The sequence below is a fragment of the Coptis chinensis genome, chromosome 2 (genome assembly GCF_015680905.1).
Source record: "Coptis chinensis isolate HL-2020 chromosome 2, ASM1568090v1, whole genome shotgun sequence".
NCBI classification, from domain to species: Eukaryota; Viridiplantae; Streptophyta; class Magnoliopsida; order Ranunculales; family Ranunculaceae; genus Coptis; species Coptis chinensis.
In genome coordinates this window covers 13,613,109-13,629,288 of record NC_141457.1, presented here as the reverse complement: position 1 = coordinate 13,629,288, position 16,180 = coordinate 13,613,109, and the positions used below count along the sequence as shown (strand labels likewise).

Below are 16,180 nucleotides of genomic sequence, written 5' to 3'. Positions count from 1 at the left end.
CTACCCAAATCCTAGGCGAGAATTTAGGCCTTCTTTGGATCGATATAGCCAAAAATTCACACCTGTAAAAAAAATTTATTGCTAGTCACCCCATTGAACCTTTCATTAACCCTTTCTATTTCACCAAAAATTCATTACCCATCTATTAACCACAAATAAATAAGCCTACCTAGATAATGAGTATGAGAAATAGGATGAAGTGCGGAAAAATGAAGAGAAAAACTTAAACAAATCAAAATTAGTTACCTACTTCAGAAGAAAAGAAAAAGAAAAATAGAAATATGTTTCCAAAAATCAAAAGAATTATCAAAGTTAGAATTTCCCCCAAAATCAAATCAAAAGGGAATACAAAAGCTTTAAAAAAGCCAAGTATGGAAACCCATGTTAGAAGTAGGAAAGAAAATAAAGATTTCTCTAGTATAAATATCTCGAAGACCTTATTCTCTCATACTTATCATTTTTGAATTTTCCATTCCAATTTCTTCTACACTACCACCTAAGCCCCATAAAACCTAATAAAGACCTCTAGCTCAATTAGGAGTAGGATAGTGTGATAATAAGTAGTAGATGTGAATTCTCAACCTCGGCTCCTCTGACTGTCATTGAGGATGTGAGGAAACGTGTGCCCACTGCATACTAGAGTTAGCAAAACTTGAGTGGAGAAATAAGAGAAAAATTGTGTTTCGACACATACCTGTGAGAACATACTTAAGGATGCTATGCAAAGGATCCAGAAACGGCCCTGCTCGTACATTTCATTGTAAAAGATCACTGCATGCATGCTCATATGTAGATGTTTCGATTATTGTATGTACATTAACTTGAATTTTGAAAGAATTAATTCTTGTTTCCACAGCTAGTGAGATGTCTAGATATCTGAGATTAATTAAAGAAACAGGCCTTTGTTACTGAGTCGTTGTAGTATAAATAAAGTTTGTGAGTATCTTTTCTGAAAAACTCTCATGAGGCTATAACTCGTCCACTAGGGAATTCCTAGTGGTTCAAGGCCTTGTTGCATACGGTCAATGCAACCGCACTCTGCGAAATGAGACTTAGCTTAGGACAACACATTTTTGGCCACTTATCATTTTAATGTCTTTTTTTGCTTGAGGACAAACAAAGTGCTGTTTGGGGGTGGTGTGATAAGCACCCAAAATTGTAATATTAAATCTCGAGAGACATAACATTTTGGTCAATTATGTTATTAATAATCATGTAATAATTATATTTTCGTACTTTTGCAGGTTTCCGCAGTTAACGTGAATATAATGATAAAACATGCATCAAAGTATGGTAATACTAGAATATTTGAAGTCTTCCCACTCAGCCCCAGTGAAGCCCAACAAAGTCTGACTAGTGCCGAAGTTTCCAAAGGAACAAAACCAGTGCAGAACGGGTCCACATGTAAAGAAGCAGCAAACTTCTGAAGTTCACATCTTTCAAACTTGGACGCCGACTTCGGCTAGTGAACTGCCAGAGCAACCAGGGCTACGAACTCTATGCAAAGAAAGAAAGTTGTAAAAAAACCAAAATCGGTGCTGCCACTGGACACACTAAGTGGACCCACTCTCTGGTCCCAAAAGGCATGACGAGTCAACATAGGCAGGTGGCAAGTGATGATCACAATTTTGTGCCACTTTGCAATAGGAAAAGATACGTATCAATATCAATTCAATGTTTGAATTGAATTGAGGGAAGGGACAAAACATTAATTGAATTGGACCAAATACATATGAGAAAAAAACAAAAAGCAAAGTAAATCAGATGAAGCCAAAACTTTGTATTTTAAAGTTTTGAAGGATTCAAATTGACAAAAGGATGAAATCAAATTAAAGGCTTCACGAGAGACCAGTCTATATATATATGTAAGGGGGGTCTTCAATATTTCCCCTTCAGCATTTTTATGCTTTAGCTTATGCTCATTAGTTAGTTAGTTAATTTATCGTCTGTAGCTTCATTCCAGTACTTTACATTCTGTCATTTTCTCTTCCAGCAGCTTCAATACTGTAAGTTATTTCTTCTTAATAAAAGTCATTTCTTTTCAAGTGTAATATCTGTCCTGCATTTACTTATTTATTGTATACAACAAGTTTAATTATTCCTCCAATGACCATGAGCTAATCCCCCCCTCAGGGGGAGGGTTATGCTGCTCGTGTGAGAATCCGGATTGACACTTTAATGTTCTAGAATCACTACTTAGGAATTAGGTATAGATTATACATCCGGTCCCAAAATGATTGAGACTGTACAAATTTGGAGTGCTGATGCTCCAGAACAGTCTCGCAAGAGACCCAAAATGTCTCGCAATCGACTCTCTGGTGTTAGACAGCTCTCCAATTTGTCCATCTAATGTAGAATCAAACCAGGAGCTGAAATGATATTCCAGAGATGAAATATTAGTTAAACTCCTTATGCTAGTGCGATGTGACTCAGAGATGTGGGCATTTCGCTAGGGATCGATACTCGACGTCGTCTCGGGTTTGTCTATGAACTCGAGACGAATTAGAGCTATAGTGATGTGGTAATATAAACTGTTGAAAAATGAATCTTCCATGAGTATGATTAACTCTCTCCCTATTTCTCTATCTTGTTTATTTACGTCGAAATCATCGTTATTTATTTACATTATTTGCATTACCGCTAAATTACTTAAACCAACTAAATAACCTAAAATCTTACTCACCAAAAGTTATAAATCCAGTTGTACACCTTGTCGAGCCCTAAGGTTTGGACGATCCCTTACTCGACCTATTCTACCAAACCCACATGAGTAAAGTAACTTGACTAAACGGACGACTATACGGACTTTGGACTTTGGACTTCGGACTACGGACTGTGGACTGTGGACCTCGGACTTAAGTATAAAACCAAAATGGGAAATGAACGTTTTATCATTTAGCTACGACTGTAAGCCATTTCAAGTCAAGGATATAGTTAATAAAACCTCCAGAAAAATTGCTCGGAAATGTTATCGTATCTTCTCTTGACCTCAGAGGACTGAACGAGCTGGGATTAGAGGTTGTCATCAAAGCCACATATAATATTTGAAATAAAAGAAACAAACAGAATACAAACTAACAATTGAAAACCAAAACAAGATAGATGAGTTGTTCAACTCTCACATGTGACGGCCACTGGCCAATTTCAAATTCAAGTTAGAAAAACTGATATGAGGATGCCTGTCATCATCCACTCATACTAATTTTCATGCACGGTCCATGATATAAAATGTTGTTTCGCTCTTGACAAAGTGGGTAGAATAAAATATTTTCGTAAAAGAAGGAGAAAATTTTGGTTACAAGTTCCCTGGAATTCCTACAAGTATGAAGTATCACAAAATTTAACTGCATTTTGTTCTACAATTCGACTACATCACAGGACACGTTTATTTGGTCTTACGAATAGAGTAATATACTTCGTCTAGGAAAGGTAACAACATTCCCAACTTCAAAAGCATTTGGAATCACTAAATAACTTTTTTACTTCTTTACCAAATGATCGAATCAACTTTTCCTTCTCCCGGTAAATTAGGTTTTATTAAAATCAAAGGAAAATAGTAATCTTAGATAAAACGATAAAATGACAGCTCCTTGTATTTCAAAAAAAGAGATAAACAAAAAAAATACTTACTTCTAGATTTCAGAAACCTTTGTTGTAGTAGTAATCAGACTGATCCCTTTTCAAACAAGTTTAAGCGCAGCGAAGAAGTGAAGAAGTGAGTGTGCGAGAAACCAATGAGACGAAGAAAAAAAAAAGGCGCAACTGTTAGGGTTTGCAATGGAAGGGGAAGAAAGATAAATAGGTGTAAGCTTAACATCAATCCCTTAATATCCTGAGAGAGGGAAAAAATAATTGGGGTGAACGGGAGAATTTTCATCGCGAGGGGAACTTGGATTTCTCATTATTTATGTTTACATAAGTGAGGAGTCTATTGATTTTGGTATTCTTTTTTTTTTTGTTAAGGTGTTGACGGTTTAATTGAAAGCCAAAATGGTCCAACGGTCCAACCTAGCTGGTGCCTAAACAATTGTGAGAAGGTTGACGGTTTATTCTATTGCTAATTTGAGTGTTTTAGGAAACATCATCATATTTTTTTGACGCTTGTGTCATACACGACATAATGTTGCAACAGCCGTCATAAAATTATTATATTTTCTTGACGCTTGTGTCATACACGACATAATATTGCAACAGCCGTCATAAAGTTTTTATATTTTCTTGATGTTTGTGTCATACATGACATAATGTTGCAATAGCCATCATAAATTTATTATATTTTCTTTACGCTTGTGTCATACACGACATAATGTTGCAATAGCTGTCATAAAAATATTACTAAAACACCTATCTTGATGGTTTTTAACAAAGCCGTCAAGATAGATAAAAAACAAGCGTCATAATATGTCATTTTTTTAGTAGTGGGAGTAAGATCACTTTCTACTTAATATTTGTGGATTCTGCGAATAAAGAGTTCATGTATAACATAAGTATGTAAGCCAACAAGGATTTTTTATAAGATATCTATGTGAATTCGGGGCTTCACAATGATGGATTGATTTTTCAATTCAGCCAAAAACAAGACCAAAGATTACAATATTGGATAGTGACCTAACTATACATTATACTTTTTTCTTTGATTTTCTTAGAACTTTCGCATACATTTGATCTTTATTTTCTTAATACTCAAACTAAAGAGTAATGGGTTACTATATATTGGATAGTGATATTGGTATTGTTTTAGATGGATATTTAGATGTTGACTGCTTTCTTTAGCCTTGATGATTTATCTTTTTGTGCTTGCATCACTTTTATCTTGCAAGTAGGAAGTGCCATTTGTCTTGCAAATGGCATGGCATCAAACACAGTCATTTCTTATTATTTTGCAGTTCCCAACTCCTGTTAAGCTGTTAGTACTTATAAATGTCAAACCATGGCGGCCATAATATCTCAACATCATAATTAAATGTAGAGATAAAAGACTTAACTGACCTTGATCTTGAAATCAAATAGAGAGAGATCATAAGCATTATATTCACCAAGATTGGCTACATCCACATGCATTCCATATACCTTGGTATAATCATGTGATGTTCATCTTAATGGACCCTGTAAAGTGATTGTATAATTTGTACTTTGCCTTGATAATTTTTTAGCCTCCTACGACAAGTCGACAACCTATTAGACTCAAAAACTGTCCAGAAAAATAGTGAAGAACAATTTTCTATTACTATATCGACTTCACAAGCATATGAACTAGTGTATCAACTTGAGAGCGTATGAATCAATATTTGCTTTTCATAGGGTGTGTTGATCTACTTCAAAATAGTTGATAATAATGCCCATACCTTGAGGGCATCTCCAATGGGGGGGTGTAAAATTACACCTCCACATAGGCTCCACCTAGGTGCCATTAGGATTTTACAACTAGCTCTAATTAAAAATTATTGTATAGCCCATAAATATCCACTCTCTATTGTTCCCAATGGAGAAGTGTAAAAAAGTTTGATTTTAAACTTGGACGACACTTGAATATTTAAAGAGGGACATCACTTCAAGTGTCGTCCGAGTTTAAAATTTTCAAATTGTGAGTTTAGAAATAGATAGGGACGTCACTCCAAGTGACGTCCAAACATTTCTTTTGTTCAGACGTGTGTTCAAGTGTCGCCCGGGCTATTTATCAACTAATAGCGAGATGGAGAATTACCCACCCCCTCTATCAACTAATAGTCTATTACCTACTATTTAGCACCCCTATTGGATAGAGTTTTTTGACACTTGGAGTGTAAACTTTCCACTCTATACGGTTTACAACCCCCATTGGAGATGCTATGAAGGGTAGTAGCTCTAGGTAAGTTTTAGATTATAGTTGTCTACATAGTCCCATACTTCTTTGAATTTGGAAAAAGAGTAGTGAATGGCTTGAAGCATTTAGTGAAATGAGTTGATAAGGCTGAACTAAGATTGGTGGAAGTATAAAATGTAAGTGTGCAATATGTAAATTGCCTAAAGAAGATTTTATGCTGCATAAGCACATGTTTTGTTGTGAGGAAAGATCAACTGTCAATACTTTGAAATGACAATTGTTTTAAAACAACTCCCCAAGTCTTAAATTGTTGTAAAAATTGAAGTCAAGTTTTGTTCGGATTCGAATGAAATCTTCTAATCTTAGTTTAGGATACCATGTCTTTTATAAAGAAATTTCATTATGTTTCATAGTTTGCGTTCAACAAATAAAATGAGTTTGTTTCCATGATAGTATTGGTGCAGCCAGAGTTGCACATGTCTGTATTGCCTTCCGTAACTTCTGTGATGAACACAACTTGGAAGGGTAAGAGTTGTTTTACTGGTTCTTTTCTTTTATTCCTGTTGTTACATTAGAGTTGGAGATTAGAATTCAGAAATCATGTATGTCTAGCTATTCTAATGAAGAGAAGCTTTAATTTAGGTGTAAACATCAAAACAAACGATTATCACTAATAACACCTTAATATTTAGGTTTTTAAATTATCATTTTTTATTGATGATAATTAAACCATATGTCGTGTTTTTAGTCTAACTCATTATGCAAAGTTGGGTTTTGAGCGATGGTGTCATGGTTATGGTTATCTTTTGCAGGACCCCTTTGCAGAATGAATGTTTGCAGATTGCAAAGCAACAAAGTGAAACCAGTACTAGGTATAGTTCAATTATTCAGTTTTGTTGTTTGTAGTTATGATATGGTGTGACATTTTTTGGGCAATTGCAGCAATGAAGTTCTATTTAAATTTTTGCGTATATATATATGCTTATTGAAAGAATGGGAACTCATTTGAATAAAAGGTGGAGTTAGTGATTTACTGTAGAAGGGTTGGAGATCGAATAGGATAAAAATGAATTGGTTCTGTAGGAGTTGGTTATTGAGAGAAAGGCTTGAATGAATGTGTTTTTTTTGTGGGTAGGTGATAAGCACCCAAAAGTGTAGTTTAAACCCTTTAATAGTACTCTACTTAGGCCAATTATGTTTATAATAAATAAGAGTTACTACTGTTTAGGTGTTTTTGTGCATTTCAGGACTTGAAGTTGATTAGGTGACTAAAGGCACCACTTTTGCATTGAAAACAAGTTAAGATGATTGCCAAGGAATTTCTATATTTAAAGCCCAAGAATCATAGAGAAAAGCCTTTTTCAAGCCCAGTCAAAGCTAGGAAGTCAAAGTCAATATGGGTAGAAAAATGACAGAAAAGTCAACAGAATTTCAACAGGCCGTATCTTTGGACTCGGGCATCGGAATTAGGCCTACTTTATGTCAAAATAACTGTCTCGGAATAAGCTTTGGAGTTGCAAAAATGGATGAAAATGGCACTGAAGTAATTTCCAGCAAAATTGGCTTTTTTAGACTTAGCCTAATGGAATTTGGGCTCACTTTAGAGGCCCAAAGTCCCCCTTTTTGGCCCATGCACGAAAATGTAACCCTAACCCTCTCCTATATAAAGAGGGTTAAGGCTAAATAACTCCTCTCCTTCTCCTCCTTAGTTAATAATTAGTTTAGTCTAGTTTTAATTAGTTTTACTTTCTTTAGGGTTAGAATAATTTAGTTTGTAGCCACCATTAATTCCCAATCAATCAAAAGCTTTAATTTAATTTCAATTATTGTCTTTTCAATTATGTCTCCTTATTATTGCTTTAGTGTAATAATTCATATGATACTAGGCTAAACCTTCATTCGAGGAGGTTTATGAAGCCATGTGAGGATGATTCACCATTAGTCTTTATTGTGTTGCATAAAAGAACGTCAAGTTTTTCGTTATGAGTAACTAGAGATAGAGCTCATAACGGAGAACTAGAGTATAAAGCCACCACCAAAGAGATTTGTGGTGGAGCTACACTCTCATGCTAGTGAAACCTCGATCCGAGAGGACTTGGTCTTCACTAGGGATTAATTCAAGCGATTCGATACTAACTAATAGTCAATCAAATCGCGTGGCAGATTAAACCCTTTCTAATATCTTTATTCATCATTTAAATTCACTGTTTTCACCTCATATCTACTATTTTGACTCTCATTAGTGAAGCATACCTGTAATCTAAACTCGCATCCAAGTAGTGTACAACTAGATTTTGGGGAACACGACTACTCCTCTCTATATCCTCCTCTCATCACTTTAATTCACTGTTTAGAACATTAAATTTACTGTTTACGTATTACTATTCATCAGTCTTAATATATTTATCTTATCAATGGCGCATTTTCTATCTAGTTAGTTTACATTACGTGCATTTATATTACAAAACACTGTTTTCACTATTTACAAAACACACGCTAAAACATTGTTCGTAATTTCTTCAAATTTTTTTGCTACTGTTCGAGGGCATACGAGTTGTTAAGCCAGCTCCCTGACCTCTCGTGGCCTAACCCTAAAAATTTGAAACCCTAGTTTTAACTCATGAGTGCACGCGCCTTAAAATTTCCTTCACTAAGCGCGACCCGCCTTCAACATATCAAGCGTGACCCGCGCCCAATGTAACTAAATTCTAAGTGCACACGCGCCTTAGGTTAATTAGCTTAAATTAATTTTTTAATATTATTTGAAATCTTATCTCACGAGTACAGTACAGTACTCGTATGCTATCAACTACAAATTTTTAAAAAAATAATTTTCTTCATTCTAAACGGTGTCTAGAAAACTGACAGAATTTGGTGTTCTCTAATTAAGAAACGTGCATGCACGGACAACGTTGCTCAAATTCCTAAGTGACATGGCTGTTGGTTTCATAAAAAATACAAAAAAATTAATTAATAAATCTTTGTTAAATTAGAAAGCCCACCCACTACCAAAGCCCGTTTCATAGGCCTAACATGAAGACCCAACACGAAGCCCATAGTAAAAAGCCTTTTCCTAATTCTTAAAAATTTAAAAACTAATAAGGTAAATCTTTTTACAAGATTTCACAATCCACATCATGTACCAGGATCAATACTCGTATAATTGTTCAAGTAACGAAGACGTGCTTCAAGGTTGTTGAAGACGCTATTTATACACGTAGCAAGGACGCTCCAGGTAACACCTCTATACATCCTCGAAATTATTGTCAGAGGATTATATTTCTAGTAATAATCAGGCTATTTTTGCATGCTCGTTAGGATTTGTCTATCAGACTTAAAACTTGCATGAGATTAAGATCTGGTACGCATAAACCTGCCATATTAGTTTATCGTAGACGCATAAATAATCGCCTATCTAGAAATTCACCAATCACCACACACACACCACCTACACCCACCAACACTATATTTGTAGCAATGGGTGAAGAAATAGCATATAGACCCCTCTCTGATTTCTATAAGGTTTTAAATGATGGACCTGAGTCTTGCAGATACTACGGGAGATTTTAGAATCCCCCCCAATATATTTAATCTGCTACATGTTTTCCATGGGTTAGACCATGAGAAGCTTTATCAACACTTACGTAGGATACAACAAGTACTTACTAGGCATTTCATCATCCTAACGTAAGACCTGAACAAATAAAGCTCAGGGTGTTTCCTTTCACCCTAGCTAACAGCACAAAAGCCGAACTCTGTCGACACATGAGAAAATCTAGTTGAATTATTTATGGAACAATTTTACCCTCCACAGAAGACTGATGAAATGCTATCACATATTCATTTCTTTCGCCAAAAGCCTCAAGAATCTTTTTCTGAGGCTTGGAATTCAAATCGTTCCACTGATCTTCTAGTAGAATGTCCACATCATAATCTTAGTAAAGACACACTAGTTTGTGCCTTCTTCAAAGGCCTATCCCAACATCATAAAGAGACTTTAGATATCATGAACGGAGAAAATTTCCTAGGTAAAGGAGCCATAGATACTTATAACTTTCTAAAGAATCAATCCAAGAAAAGTAACAACTGGGGAGGTAACGATTACTCCCGCTCCATTCCTTCTTTTACAGCTAAGGCAACCAGTATGTTTGAGATTAAACAAGATCCTGAACTTAAAACTTTAATTGAATCCCTCACTCATAAGGTAGATGCCCTTTCTGTTAAAAAATAAGAAAAGAAACCAACTCCCGTCATGAATATAAACTCTCTTTGCTGTAATTTTTGTTATAGTCTTGAGCATTCCGATCAGTATTGTCCTCTTGCTTATGAACAACCACAATCACAGCCAGAAGATGTCTGTGCTTTTAATTATATACCTAATGCACCTTGGAGACAAAATCCTAATTTTAGTTGGCATAATAATCACCAACAAGCAGCACTTCCAGGTTTTAATAATCAAAACGTTAGGTCCACCAATAACCACAATCAATATCAACCAAGGCAAGGACAAGGGCAAGGTAACTATAATAATAATAATAGAAGTTTAGTTCTGACTAATAACAACTATCAAAATCCACCCATTAATAATCAACATGAGATAGTTCATGTTACACAACCCGTGGCAACTCAACCTTCCTAAACTGATAGATTCGATGCATACATGCAAGCTTAATAATAGATATTACTAGCTATCCAACAGTTAGCCCAAGAAAAAACAAAACAAAAAGGCTTGTTTCCAGGTCAACCTGTACCTAATCCAAAATCAACAAACACAGCCTTTGAATTAAATGGTAGTTCTAATAATGAAAATATAATACAAGGAGAATTAAAGGTCGTAACTACTATCCATTTAAGGAAAGTGGTTGACGACAAAGTACTAATGCCTGAGGATTCCCCACAACAAGATAAATAAAACTTACTAGATACCATAGTTGAAACTGAAGATCCTACCACTGTAGAAGTACCAGTTAAACCTTAACCTAAGGGGAAACTAACAAAAGTTAAAGAAAAGGGTGATACTCCTATTGACCCTTATGCTAAATATAGGAAAAAACCCCCGTTTCCCCAGAGACTAGCTATGCTAAAGAAGGACGATAATTTTAACGAGATTAGGAAAGTTTTTAAAAATTTAACTATAAACCTACCTTTCCTCAAAGCTATAAAACGTCTTCTAACACATGCTAGGTTTCTTAACGATTTGTGCACCACAAAGAGCAAAACAAACATACCTAAAGAAGCCTTCTTAACATAACAGTTTCCCTCTTTATCTGAGTACAACAGAATCATTAAGTACAAGGACCCTGGTTGTCCTACTGTACAATGCACCTTAGGTGATACTTTCACAACAACTACTCTTCTAGATCTAGGGGCGAGTGCTAACTTACTCCCATTTTACCTTTATAAACAACTAGGTATACACGATCTAAAACTGACTAAAATGACTTTGCAGTTAGTCGATCGTTCGATTAAGTATTCTAAGGGCGTAGTTAAAAATATTCTTATTAAAGTACAAGACTTCTATTATCCAGCCGATTTTGTCATTCTAGACACAGAAGTTGCCCATGACTTTGTTCCTATCATCTTAGGGCATCATTTCTTGGCAACTGCCAATGCCCTCATTAATTACCGCGATGGTTTGATGTCAATTTCCTTTAGAAACCTTTCTATTGAGGTAAATGTTTTTAAGATGATGTAACAGACACCAAACACGACTATAGATGGTGAAATTAGCATGATAGAGAGCCTCGCTCAAGATTATTTTAACAAAACTTTTCCCAATAATTAGATGCACCAATTTCTTTCCTTTGCCAGTACTGAGGATTCTTATATCCAAGAAGTACATGCCCTCTTAGAATCTACTCCTATCCATGATCTAGCTCCTGAGTTTAAAGAACTCATTCCTGAACAAATCTGCGTTGTAGAGGAGGAAAACCCTCCTGATTCCCTCATTCCCACTCCTCCCGCCCTTGAGCTTAAAATTCTTTCTGCTGAGTTAAAAGACATTCATCTTGATCTGGATGAAACTTATCCAATTATTATATCATCTCAGTTATCCGCTACGGAAGAGGCAAATTTGATTAGGGTTATTCGTGAATATCGTTCTGCGATTGATTGGCCTTTAGACGATATAAATGGTATTGACCCTAGCATATGCAAACATTGCATACATTTGGAGGATAATGTGAAAACCTCCCGTGAGCCACAACATCATTTGAACCCTGCCATGAAAGAGGTAGTTAGAGTGGAAGTTTTGAGATTACTCAATGCTGGCATTATATACCCCATCTCAGACAGTGAATGGGTGATCCTAGTTCATGTAGTCCCTAAGAAATCAGGTGTTACAATCATTCGTAATACCGATGGAGAGTTAGTTTCCACCCAAATTCCTATAACGTGGCAGATTTGTATTAATTATAGGAAGCTTAACGCTATGACACATAAGGATAACTTTTCTTTACCCTTTGTCGACCAAATGCTTGAACGTCTAGTCGGCCATGCTTACTATTATTTTTTAGATGGCTACTCTGGCTATTTCCAGATTATTATTGACCGTGATGGCCAAGCGAAGACTACATTCACATGCCCCTTTGGTACATTTGCATATAAAAGAATGCCCTTTGGTCTGTGTAATGCGCCTGGTACTTTCCAGCGTTCTATGCTGCATATTTTTAGTGACATGGTGGAGAAATTCATGGAAGTATTTATGGATGATTTTTCCATTCATGGTCATTCCTTTGAAGATTGTCTTTCAAATCTTTCTAAAGTTTTGGAATGGTGTCAGGAAAAGAACTTAGTCTTAAACTGGGAAAAATGTCATTTTATGGTCACTAGAGGCATAGTTTTAGGTAATATTGTTTCTAAAAATGGAATAGAAGTGGATAAAGCTAAAATAGATAAAATAGCGTCTCTGCCTATCCCACAAACTGTCTGTGACATTAAGGCCTATCTAGGCCATGCAGGTTTTTACAGACGTTTCATAAAAGATTTTTTAAAAATAACTAAGCCTTTAACACAATTACTTTTAAAAGATGGCATTTTTTATTTTAATCATGACTGCGAACAGGCTTTCGAAACTTTGAAAGACACTTTAACCTCTACACCTATCATACAACCACCAGACTGGTCAAAACGTTTTGAACTTATGTGTGATGCTAGTGATTATGCCGTTGGTTTTGTGCTAGGACATAAGTTATATAATAAATCCATAGTTATTTTTTATGCTAGTAAAACCTTAAATGATGCTCAACATAATTACACTACTACTGAAAAGGAATTTCTAGCTGTTGTCTATGCCTTATATAAGTTCCGTCCCTACTTAGTTGGTTCCACGACCATCGTCTATATAGATTGATAAATATAAAAAATACTTATTATCATATAGAATAATGATTTATGCTATGAAGAAGTACTGATAAGAGCCCAAAACTGTAGTTTTAACCCTGTAACAGTCATACTATTAGACCAATTATGTGAGTAATAATTAAGAGTTAACACTGATTACGTGTTTTTATGCATTTCAGGCTTCAAAGTCCATTATATGCAGAAATGTGCCACTTTAGCGAGATAAAGGAGCAAAGGTCGGTTACTAAGGAGTTCCGTGATTAAAGGCCAAGTTTCAAGAAGACAAAGCCTTTCTAAAGCCCGGTCAAAAGTTGAAAAGTCGACGGCTTGGCGTAAAACAAAGACACAAGTCAGCAGAACGTCCGAAGGCTGTATCTTTGGACTCAGACCTCGGAATGGGGCCTACCTTATGTCAAAACGACCGGCTCGGAAAGAGCTTTCCAATGGTCTAAGCCTTGATCCAATCAGAGGAGCAGAAGTAGACGAAAAGTCTGTTGAAGCCAACTGCAGCTGAAGAGGCCTTTTTGGACTGAAAGAATTGGGTTTTGGGCCTGATTCTCTGGCCCAAAACGTGGCTCCAAGCCCATGCACGATTTTTGGATCTGAAAGTATAAAAACCAAAGCTTAGCTCTTTGTTAATGGTAGATAGGGTAGATAGTTAAGGTAGCTAGTTAGACCTAAAACTATATAGAATTCTAGATCTAGTTTTCAGTAGAGTAATTAAGTTTAAGTTCCATTTTCAATTCTTGTTTTAGATTAAGTCTTTGAATCATTGTTCTTGATTGATTAGATAAATAAGAATAGTTATTTTTGTCAATTTCGATTCTTGTCAGTTACATTTGTGTTAGATCTGATTTCATTTATTACTTGTTATTCAATTCTTAGTTATGAATTTGATTTTAATTATTGTTTAAATTATATTAGTAAATTTCAATTCTTTATATTATGTTTAGTTTTAATTTAATTGGAAATAATTGCGTAATGATTCTCGGCTAAACCTCCATTAGAGGGGGTTGAGAAGCCTTGATGAAAGCTTGATTCCGATTATCGTAGAGTCGTCGTAAATTCCTTTCCACTCTAGAAACGATTAGTTCACCATGAGAATGGGTTTAATCGTTCACATGCTAGTTATGAATTGGTAGGAATGCCATGTGTAATTAGGGATTAGGAGTAACCATATTGTTCTGCGAAGCAGTTTAATTCGGATTACGATGATTCGTCGTTAGTAGGATTAAGTCGAGTTAAGGTGGAATCAATCCCCCTCTAACTCCTTATCATAGAATCAACGTAGCATTCCTATAGTTGTTCTAATAGTCGACTAGTTGCATCTTGTGGGTAGTTGCATCGTAGTCTAGTTGCCACTTCGTAAATCTCTCATTAGACTTTAGAGTTAAGAATACTTATACGTAGAGAACATTAACATGCGGAAGGACTAGGAGTGGAACGAATCACTCTACTCCACTATATCTCATAGGATTGAGAGTAGAAGCTTTGATAAACATATAGGCACATAAGATAGTTTTAGTTTACTTACGTTTTGAGTTCATCATTCATTTCGTAAGTAAACTATCCAATTTTATGGTTTATCAAATGGCGCCGCTGCCATCTTAGTTTCACTTTCGCATTGTTTTCGTAGTGTAAGTAATTTTCTTAAAGTCCCATTTCACCCACCCACCCTTGTTTGATTCCTACAGTGGTTTTCCGATTGGCGTTGAAAAGTTAGGAAAAAATACACCGAAGCGACCGCTTATATATAAGAGCGCACCTGCGCCCTATAGCCTGGAACCTTGAGCGGGACCCGCCCCCATGTGGAGCGTGACCCGCCCTAAAACACTATAATTTGAAGATTACACGGAGCGCGACCGCGCCTTATGCGAACGCACCCGCGCCCTAAGCTATATTTTTAAGGAATTCTATAGTTTTGATTCGAACTTTGATATTTCAAGTTTTTCAGTGTTCTAACTTGTTATATACACTGAACACGCGTAAACAAGACGCTATTCATAAGCGAAGCAAGGACGCATTAGGTATTCCTTTCTTCCACGCCTCGCATCTTCTGTTAGAGGTTTATACTAGTATATCAGAATTGTTTGGAGTGTTGATGTGTTTAGCTAAGTTTGGTTTTAGCCTTGTATGAGATTAAGGTCTGGCCGAACAAAAACACCGAACTTAATTACCCAACAACGTCAACAAACAAGTCTATCTAGTATACCACCCACTACACCTCTAGCTGCTATTTATAAGCCTCCGAGGCTCCTCTCTCTGACTTCTACAAAGCCTTGAGCGATAGCCCCAAATCTTGCATCGTTCTAGCAGACCCAGTGGGGGATTTCCAAATCCCCCCAAATATTTTTAATTTGTTACCCATATTTAATGGATTAGACCATGAAAAACCTTACCAGCACATGCGTAGGATTGAACAAGTCCTAACAACATTCCACCATCCTACGGTTGGTGAGGAACAAATTAAACTCAGGGTATTCCCTTTCACTTTAGCCGATAAGGCGGCGTCTTGGTTAACTGCCCAAACGCCTAATTCTGTGGACTCGTGGGCTAAACTTGTTCAAATTTGTTTATGGAACATTTTACCCACCCCTAAAGACGGATGAGATGCTTTCCAAGATTCATTTCTTTTCGACAAAATCCTCATGAATCATTTTCAGAGGCTTGGAATCGTTTCACCGATCTCCTTATAGAGTGTCCACATCATAACTTAGCTTAAAGACACGTTAGTTCGGTGCTTTTTCAAAGGACTTCTACACCACCATAAAGAAGTCCTAGACATAATGAATGGGGGTAGTTTCTTAAGCAAAGGAGCCTCTGAGGCTTATAAATTTTTAGAGGATCAAACTAAGCAAGTTTAAATAACAACCTGGGGGTAGTGACGATATCCACCGCTCCGCTAGTTCTTCTAATACAGTTAAGGCCGCCGGTATGTTTGAAATTAAATACGATCCCGAGCTTAAAACTCTAATCGAATCACTCACTAAAAAGGTAGAGGCCATTTCGGTTCAACAAAAGCCTATCCCCGTCATG

At 36.1% G+C, this 16,180-nt stretch overlaps 1 pseudogene; it reads right to left on the bottom strand.

Moving 5' to 3' along the window:
* Positions 1–15,764: 15,764 nt before the first annotated feature.
* Positions 15,765–15,859, bottom strand: LOC147514994 (small nucleolar RNA R71; annotated as a pseudogene).
* Positions 15,860–16,180: the final 321 nt, after the last annotated feature.